Below are 8,927 nucleotides of genomic sequence, written 5' to 3' on the forward strand. Positions count from 1 at the left end.
AAGAGAAAGTGCAGAGAGACTTTGGCATTCTCCACTCTCATCTGTCACATCAAGCAACTCCTTGTGGACCGCTGTAAAGAATCTTTGAAATATTAAATGTCCTTTCTAAAACAGTGTATACCTCTACCTATTGAACAAACCTGGTCAATATCAAATCTTCACTGGAAAAACATAAAGCAACTCAGAAGGGCATAGTACTGGCCAGGCACGGGTTATGAGTTGAAACTAGGTAGTGGAAGCAGTGTTAAGAAAGAAGAAGAGGCAACATCCAAGTGCTGGGACTGTGGAAAGGAAATAGAATTTTTAGTTGAAGGTGTAAAATTTAGTTTTTGTGATCAGGAACAGCAAATGAAGATTTACAACTGTGCACATATGTCCTATTTTGATTCCCCTAGGCTCTCTGGTATCTGCCAGGTGTCCCTCTAATTCATGTTATTCCTCCTTGGTCTCTGGTGGTGGTGGTTGTATTGTCCTGTTGAGTCATGCTCATGTCTTGAAAGCTGCATTTTCCTGTGGGAGAGAAGATTTGCATTATTTGCTTCATACTGTGTGAAACGCTAGAGAACCCTGGGGGAAAGAGGTTCTGTGCAGGCAGGCATTGTTAATATGGAGCCAACCATGAGAAACAAGTACTCAGAATATGAGGAAATTTACAGGAAAGAGACTAGAAATTACTATCACAAATTAACTTATAAAGTGTGATCAAGCATGCTTATCATTTAGCACAGAGAGCAACAGGAGAGAAAAGTACAAAAAAATTAAAAACCCCAAACTTGGAAAGACTGCATATTGCAGGAAAATTTTGAGGGAATTATAAAGTGAGTATTGAATTTTTAAAAATTTTATAATAGCTTAAAAATGTTTTAATTGAAATATAGTCACTTTACAATGTATCAGTTTCTCGTGTACAGCATGTTTCAGTCATACATATACATACATATATTCCTTTTCATATTCTTTTTCACTATGGGTTACTACAAGATATTGAATACAGTTCCCTGTGCTATACAGTAGGACCCTGTTATTTATCTGTTTTACATATAGTAGTTAGTATCTGCAAATCCCAAGCTCCCAGTTTTTCCCTCCACCACTCTTTCCCCCATGGCAGTTATAAGTTTGTTTTCTATGTCTGTGAGTCTGTTTCTGTTTTGTAAATAAGTTAATTTGCGTCTTTTTTAAAAAAATTCCACATATAAGTTTTATTATACGGTATTTTTCTTTCTCTTTCTGGTTTACTTCACTTGGTATGACAAGCTCCAGATCCATCCATGTTGCTGCAAATGGCATTATTTTATTATTTTTTTGTGGTTCAGTAGTATTCCATTGTGTGTGTGTGTGTGTGTGTGTGTGTATAACCAGCCTGTTAGCTCTCTCTCCAGGCGTGGATTTCCATCTTTAATAATAATATATATATATACACCAAAACTTCTTTATCCAGTCATCTGTCAATGGACATCTAGGTTGTTTCCCTGTCTTGGCTATTGTAAATAGTGTTGCTGTGAACACTGGTGTGCATGTGTCTTTTTGAATTCGAGTTCCCTCTGGATATATGCCCAGGAGTGGGATTACTGGATCATATGGTAAGTCTATTTTTAGTTTTTAAAAGAATCTCCAGAGTATTGAATATTGAGTTTTGCTTACAGAAGTTCAAAAGAAAGCCTAGCTGAAAGGATAAAGACTTTCTTTTGGGATTTGCATTGACATTGATTTTTTTTAAAAGAGAAAAATCCTGAAGGTCTTGTTAAAACTCACATTGCTGGATCCCACTCCCAGAGTTTATGATTCAGTAATTCTGGAGTAGGGTCCAAGAACTTGCATTTCTAATAAGTCCCAAGGTAATGTTGATACTGCTGAGTTGGGGACTACACTTTGAGAACCACTGATTGACCAATTCCATTATTTTATAAAGACAAAACTCAGAGAAGTTAAATTGTATCATTTCAAAGATACGGTGAGAGTCACATGGCTAGGTCTGATCAAGCCAAGACTAGACCCAAATCCATGGACTTCAATTTCATAAGCATTTAGTAGATAAGGTAGTTCTAGAAAAAAAATTAATATTTTTAAAACAGGAACCTGACTTCTTATTTCACCCTTCGGCTTTGAAATGTACGGCAACCAGCAACAACAAGAAATTTTAGATCAGCAAACATGTTCAGTGGAAGAGAAGGTGAATCTAGTCTGAGGCAGAGGCTGGTGCAGAGTCATGCGAGGGTCCCAAGACTTGTAATTCTTTGAGTTATATTTTTAAGAATAATTTGCTATTTTTTTATTGTATGTCTTCCCCACTTAGAATGTAAACTCTCAAATGGCAAAAATTTGTATCTTTTTTCTCTGCTGCATTCCCATCTCCTGTCCTGTACCTGGTTCACAGTGAGAACTTAATATTTGTTGAGTGAGATGAATGAGGTGGTACATTCACTGAGGGCTCAACATTAGAACAGGAAGGTTTTGCCACATTTTCTTCTGTGAATGGGTAATGCTGATGATAAAGCAAAATTTACCTTCTTATAATGGGCAAGAATGAAACCTACAGGTGTTACAGACTGGATATGCCTTTGGCAAAAGGCTGCCAAGTTTCCCAAGGCTCCCAAACCAAAACTTAGTGTCCTGTCTGTACCAGTGGTGACCAGCCTGTTAGCTCTCTCTCTCCAGGCATGGATTTTCATCTTTAATAATAACGAGCCTTGACTGTGCCCTTATAATTTTCCAAGTTCCATTCTAGGGGCTTTGGATATATTACCTTACTTAATCTTTAAAACTTCCCTAAGAGTGAGGTACTGTTATTGGCCCTGTTTGACCTGATCTAAGACTTATGCCATCCCTCTTGCCTGGAGCAGCCCTCCCGTCTTTGTCAATTTTTGTGCTGCTTTGTCTGCCAACTCAGCCCCCAAGTCTCCTCTACTGTGAGCACTTGCAGAGTGCAGTGGTTATGTCCATGCATCTGGAACCTGCCACTGTTTGCATTTGAATCCTGAAATGTCACTAACTGCTTGGACAGGAAACCCCCCATGCCTATAAAATGGGAAAAAATAATGGTATGTCCTTCATAAAAGTTATTATGAAGTTTAAATGAATTAACACATGTAAATTTCTTAGACTAGTGAATGACATTTAAGGCCTCAGTCTCCAAATAAACCCCATCCCAGTGTTTCTCATTTATAACATTTAATTGCATTACAAAATATCAGGTTTCCATGTTGCTTTGGAGTTGTTTCAGGTATTTCTTGTTGTTTTATAAATCACTCCACTTGAACCCCAAAACTTTGTGACTTAATGCCACAATAACAGTTTTTTTTTTTTTAATTTCTCATGTTTCTGCAATGTGGGCTGGGCTCTGCTGTGGGGTTCTTCTCGTGGGTCTGCTGGGACTAGAACATCCAGGGTGGCTTCTTTGCTTTTAAATCTAGTGAATTAGTTGGTATGGCTGGAACAGCTGGGGGCTAGTAGGGCCTCTCTCTCTCTCTCTCTGGCTAGGCTGGGCTTCCTCATAGCGTGGTGGTTTTAGAATAGCTGGACTTATTATGTGATGTCTGGCTTCCCATAGAGTGAGCAGAAGCTACCTGTCCTTTTAAAGCCTGGACTCAGAAGTTCCGGAATATCACTTCTTCCATCACTTCGTCAAAAGCGAGTCACAAAGCTAGCCCAGTTAGAAGGGGAAGGGAGACAGACTCCACCTCTTAAAGTGTGAAGCAACATGCAGGCAGAAAGGGGAGGAAATGATGGAACCATCGCTGGAGATTATCTCCCACAGGAATATTCTTAAATGATTTAAAGATTTAAAAAAAGTTTTTTCAATTAGATTGTACTCACCTTAATGTTAGGACAATGTATTTTCTCCACCTTTTATAATCCCATATAGTGCTCTGTAAACACCATGCACTCAACAAACAGATATTGGTAAGTTGATATTAGCACAAAAAGTACAAGGTTGAGCAAACGTGGAAAGAGTAGTGATCTTTTCACCTGAGAGAGAAGCCACAAAGGAGGAAAAAAAAGATGGAAATTTTCTTAAGGAACAAGTGATGTGTCTCAACTTCTAGAGAATAATATATGCCTTAAACATTTCCTTCCTTCTTTCTCTCCCTTATTTCTTCCTTTTGTTTCCTTGTTAGGTAATCTTAAAAGATCTCCAATTTCAGAGGAGAAATGAGCAAATGTGATTGCAGGGCTGTGTCACCTCTGTCTGTGTTACCATGGTGATGGGAGGAGTTTGTTCTTATAGCTGCAGCCTGGAAGCACTTCCTCTAAACATCCAAGGCCTCCCTTGTTTTTCATCAGTTCTGGGTGCTAGCACTTGATTGCCAGACAGCCTCTTCCTTGAATCATACTTCAAAGATTCATAGTTTGTGGAAGAATGTTCAAGGTTTAGATTTGCATCAAGAGACTCATAAAACAAGCATGTAAAATAGAGCTGTGGAAACAGAGCATGGTCCTTGAGGATTTTCAAGTCTGAATCTAAAGCGGCTTACACCTGGATCTTTATTTCTCTGTGGGAACAAAAAATGGCCCGACTTTTGGATCACAGTCTACAGAGAGCCTTGGCCTCAGGGCTACCAACACACTTTAGTCATATTTTTTTCCTAGGCAGCCCTTTATCTTGTTTCTGACGGGTGCTCAGGGTCGTGAGTGTTAAAAAGTAAAGAGGCGCCGGGAGAGGGCATATTTACAGCTCTGCCCTGGGGTGGAGAGCTGTCAGATTGTTGGGTTCCAATGTTTTTTCCTTCATGTCAGAAGTTTTGATTATCTTGCTTTTCCCAAGAGATGTTTTGCTTTATTTCTAACGCAGAATAATTTAAAAATTTCTGATAAGTTAGAATAAGAATTTTGTGTATATATATATATATATATATATATATATATATATGTAATGAAGGTAAGTGCATGGGGCTGGAGCAGCACATGGAGAGGCAGTCACTATTGCTGAGGAAAAATGGGAGGTGGAAAGGAAGATATCACAACAGGCTTCTTGGGGTGCTGAGTGAGAGTCCTTCCATCCTGGCAATTTCCCGAGGTGTTTTGGATTTTGGCTTAGTTTGCCAAGAGCCTATAATTGCAAGAGAGTTTGCTTTGATTGATTTTCATCTTTAAGTTGGAGCTGTGACCTCCTCTAAGTACCAGGAACGAGCCAGTGGGTATGATTGGCAGGTGCCAAAACATCACCTTGCTTAATACATAATTAAGAGTTCAGGTATTGAAAGCAGACAGACTGTAGTTTTAAGCACCTTCTACTACTTTTTACTCATGCAACTGCGGGCAGTTACTTAGTTCCTCTCAACCTCGGTTTTATCGTAAACCCCTGAAGTATGGGCTCCACCCTCTGTCTAGACTCACCGTATCCCTGCCTCTCACCCCACAGGTGCTTAGGGAAGTATTGACCAGGATGGGGGAAATGATCCTTTTGTTTGGGTTAAGAGTTGCGAGACCTGTATTCTAGTCCTGGTTCTGCTACTGTCCTAACCGTGTGCCTTTAATCGGATCCTCGTCTTTGAAATCAGGCAGGTAATCTCCAAGGCCCTCCCTAGCTCTGATTAACGGTTGCTTGGCTTCCGTCTCTGCTCAGTGCTGGCCAGTTTCTGCCACCACCTTCCCTTTCAACTACCTTTTGATTTTCCCCTTTGAAATCAGCCCTACTTTGGGTGTAGTTAAATTGGAAAAGGATGCATGGATTTTTTTTTCTCCGCTATGATAGTTAACACCTCTTGGACATTAACATGTAAGTAAGCCAGGCTTCTAGGTAGAAGAAGAGGAGCAGGAAGGCGTGTCAAAGACAAGCTGACCATCACGATTCCTTCTCGCTCTTCCTGAAGCACCTCAGCTTCATCCTGCTTCCAGGACTTACTTTGAACAGCCTGTCCCTTGAGCTTAAGCTCCCTTCCCCGAGATCTTGTCCTGTCAGGCTCCTTCTTATTTTTCAGGTTTCCCCTGGAGGGACTTTTCCTCGGAGAGGCCACCCCCCTCACCCTCCGGGCACTCACTCAGCCCTCTCTGAAATGATCATGATTCTGTTATGCTTAGTTAGCATCTGCCTCCTGCTGGCAGAACTTTGCCCCATGAGAACTGAGACCTTGTCTGCCTTGTTTGCTTCTGGATCTCCAGTACCCGGAAGAGTGCCTTGCCCTTGGTCAGAGCTCAGTTTCGGCCCTGCTGCTGTGCCCCTAACCACTACCCTACACTGCTGTCAGGGCTGAGAAATGCAGGCAGCTGCTTACATTAGATCATGACGACACAGCCAACAGTTTCACACGCTTAAATGTTGACCTGAGGATCCTGGCTCCCAAATCGGGTTGGCCAAATAGCTACCTGCTTTTGAGCTGTGATTTAACTTCTTGGGACCTCATATTATGCGTTTTAAAAATTGATGAGTTGTACTAGTAAAAGCAATCCCTTACCTGGTGTGGAGCCCTTCCTCTGTGTCAGGCACTGGCCCGGCATCTTACAGGCGTTGTCTCCTTCCATCTTCACACGAGCCTTTGAGGTGGGGTTGATGATTATCTCCACATACAGTGGGGACCTGAGACTGAGATTAAGAAACCTGCCTGTATTCATCTGCTGGGGCTTCCATAACAAAAACCCCCACAGTCTGAGGGGGCTTCAACAGCAGAAATTAATTTTCTCCCAGTTTTGGAGGCTGGAAGTTGAAGAGCAAGGTGTCGCAGGTTTGGTTTCTCCTGAGGCTCCTTGGTTTGAAGATGATTACCCTCTGTATCCTCACATGGCCTTTTCTCTGTGCGCCCCCATCTCTGGTGTCTCCTCCCCTTCTTATAAGAACACAATTCTCATTGGGTTAGGACCCCTTTCTTATGACTTCGTTTAACCTCAATTACCACTTTAAAGGCCCTGTTTCCAAGTACAGTCACATGGGTGGGGATGAGGCTCCAACATAAAGACTTTTGAGGGGACCCAGTTCAGTCCATGGCACTGCCCAAAGTCACTCAGTTCACAAGCAGTGGAGACATTATTTGAATCTAGGCCCCACCCCCCCCGCCCCTAACCACCAGTCCATCCTGCCACAAGGCTCTCCTCCCAACTGCCATCCAGGACAGATCAAGCTTAGAGAGCTGGAGGCCTTGCCTCCGTGTCTGCAAAGTGGATTTTGGGAAGGAAAGGGCAGCTGGCTGGAGACTAAGAGACCTCCTGGTACTTCTGGGCATCCTCAGGCTGAGTAATGAAACGGATGCTGCTGTAGCCCATTACTCACAGCACGTCTGGCAGGGAAGTCACTGGTAACAGAAGTTACTGAGCGCTACAGCTAGCCAGAAACCTCTCCCAGCCTCTTCTAAAACTACTGGAGGATACATTTCGCTCCTGTTCTCTCATGGATAAAGTGGCAGTTAGCCAAGGACTTTAAAAGGCCAGGGAGGTTTAAAGAGGCAGAGCTGATATTTGCAAGAGTGTCTCATCAGAGCTGGTCTCGGTTGACAGGAGTGTGTGCGGCAGTCGGCGCCCAGGAAATGAGATCTTCTGGCAATGCCGGTTACACGGCTGTGAACCGCTGGGCATGGCCGAGCGTGTCTGGACTGTCATTTGCCACCTGCTCAGTAATAGCCTCTGAGCAGCTACCACGCCCCAGGCGTCCTTCTAGAAGGCAGTGTCCTGTCTGCTTTAGCAGACATGAACCATGCTGCAGAGCAATGCATATCCCCAGGGCACCACTGATGGAACAGAAACCCAGACCATCATTTTCACTGTGTCCAGCCCTTCTTATTCTTCTCCTCCCTTCAGTCCTGCTCTTCCTCCTACCACCCCCTTTCTTTTATTTACTGTATGTCAGGCACTGGCTAGACATCGTCTCTTTCACTCCCCATAGGACATACACACAGTATTTACTGCTGTCACCCTGTCACCACTGCTTTATTTATAGAATCAGCCTACTGAACAGTCTCAAATGGTGGGACAAAAGACTGACATCGTTCATTTTACCTTTGATCGGTGCCTGTGCTATGTCGATGTGCCCTCTCCGCCGGGTGAAGGGCTCCTAAATGACATCCTGGATGGTTTTGTAGCTTCCAACTCACTTTCAATTCTTTAAAACCTCAGTCCAGCTCAAACTGTTTTCTGTCCTGAGTCCCCAAGCCACGAACACCTGGAAATCCATCATTCAGTAGTGAAATTCTTTGCATTTAATCCTAATTGAGATTAGAGTTCTCTCTATGCCACGTGATACAATGTCGGTGAGCTCGCTCTTACAGTTACTTCCCGGACACGCTGAGGGTTTTCAGATTGGCTACTTAAATGAGGGATGGGCATTACACGGGGTTTGGGCCTTAGCTGTTCCCTGTGAGACGCTATAACTAGTAGCTTCTCGAACTGTCTGGTATGGCTGTGACTGATTTCACAAGTGAGCTTTGCTCTTTTCTCTGCCCCTGGAGATACTGAGAAATGTTCAAGTCCTTTTCTCTATGAGATGGATGATTTTGCAAGGGGCTGGGCTCTGTTTCCTTGGCACTGTTGCATCTCTTGTTAATTTGAGCATGAAAACAAGTCATTTGAGCCGAGGCGGCGAAGGCTCGGGTCTCACAAATTCAAATTTGAGATAAATCCTCAGTAGATTGCTTAAATAGGGCTTCACACATATTTTGGACTTCTATGTTTGTTTTGTGAGTTTGATGGCCTTCTGGCTTTAATCAAAGTCTTGTCCACTATGATGAGGAAATAAATGTCAGAAAAATTTAAATCTACTTAAATGCAAGATACTTAAGAGGATTATAGCCCTTCTTTGGTTTCAGAAAAATTGGCTTTCAAAAAAGTTTTTAGTTTGACTGCATTTTTAAGAACATTGAAAATTAAATTGAGTCAAAAAATTGAAAAACAAAGACTATGTAAGCAAAATGGCAAGTATTGAAATATAAGTTTTCACTTAATTCTATGATCAACATTCTAAAATTTCACAAGATATCACATTTGCATATATTCATGTTATGTCC

The 8,927-nt window shown here is 42.3% G+C and overlaps 1 long non-coding RNA gene across 1 annotated transcript; it reads right to left on the bottom strand.

Moving 5' to 3' along the window:
- Positions 1-282: 282 nt before the first annotated feature.
- LOC140696674 (uncharacterized) lies at positions 283-7,300 on the bottom strand. Its single transcript, XR_012073188.1, has 4 exons — positions 7,202-7,300; positions 6,393-6,520; positions 3,814-3,966; positions 283-510 (listed from the first exon to the last, which is right to left on the bottom strand). It is a non-coding gene; the product is annotated as an uncharacterized lncRNA (long non-coding RNA).
- Between the last annotated feature and the right edge of the window lie 1,627 nt (positions 7,301-8,927).

Source organism: Vicugna pacos, chromosome 5 (genome assembly GCF_048564905.1).
Source record: "Vicugna pacos chromosome 5, VicPac4, whole genome shotgun sequence".
Taxonomy (NCBI): Eukaryota; Metazoa; Chordata; class Mammalia; order Artiodactyla; family Camelidae; genus Vicugna; species Vicugna pacos.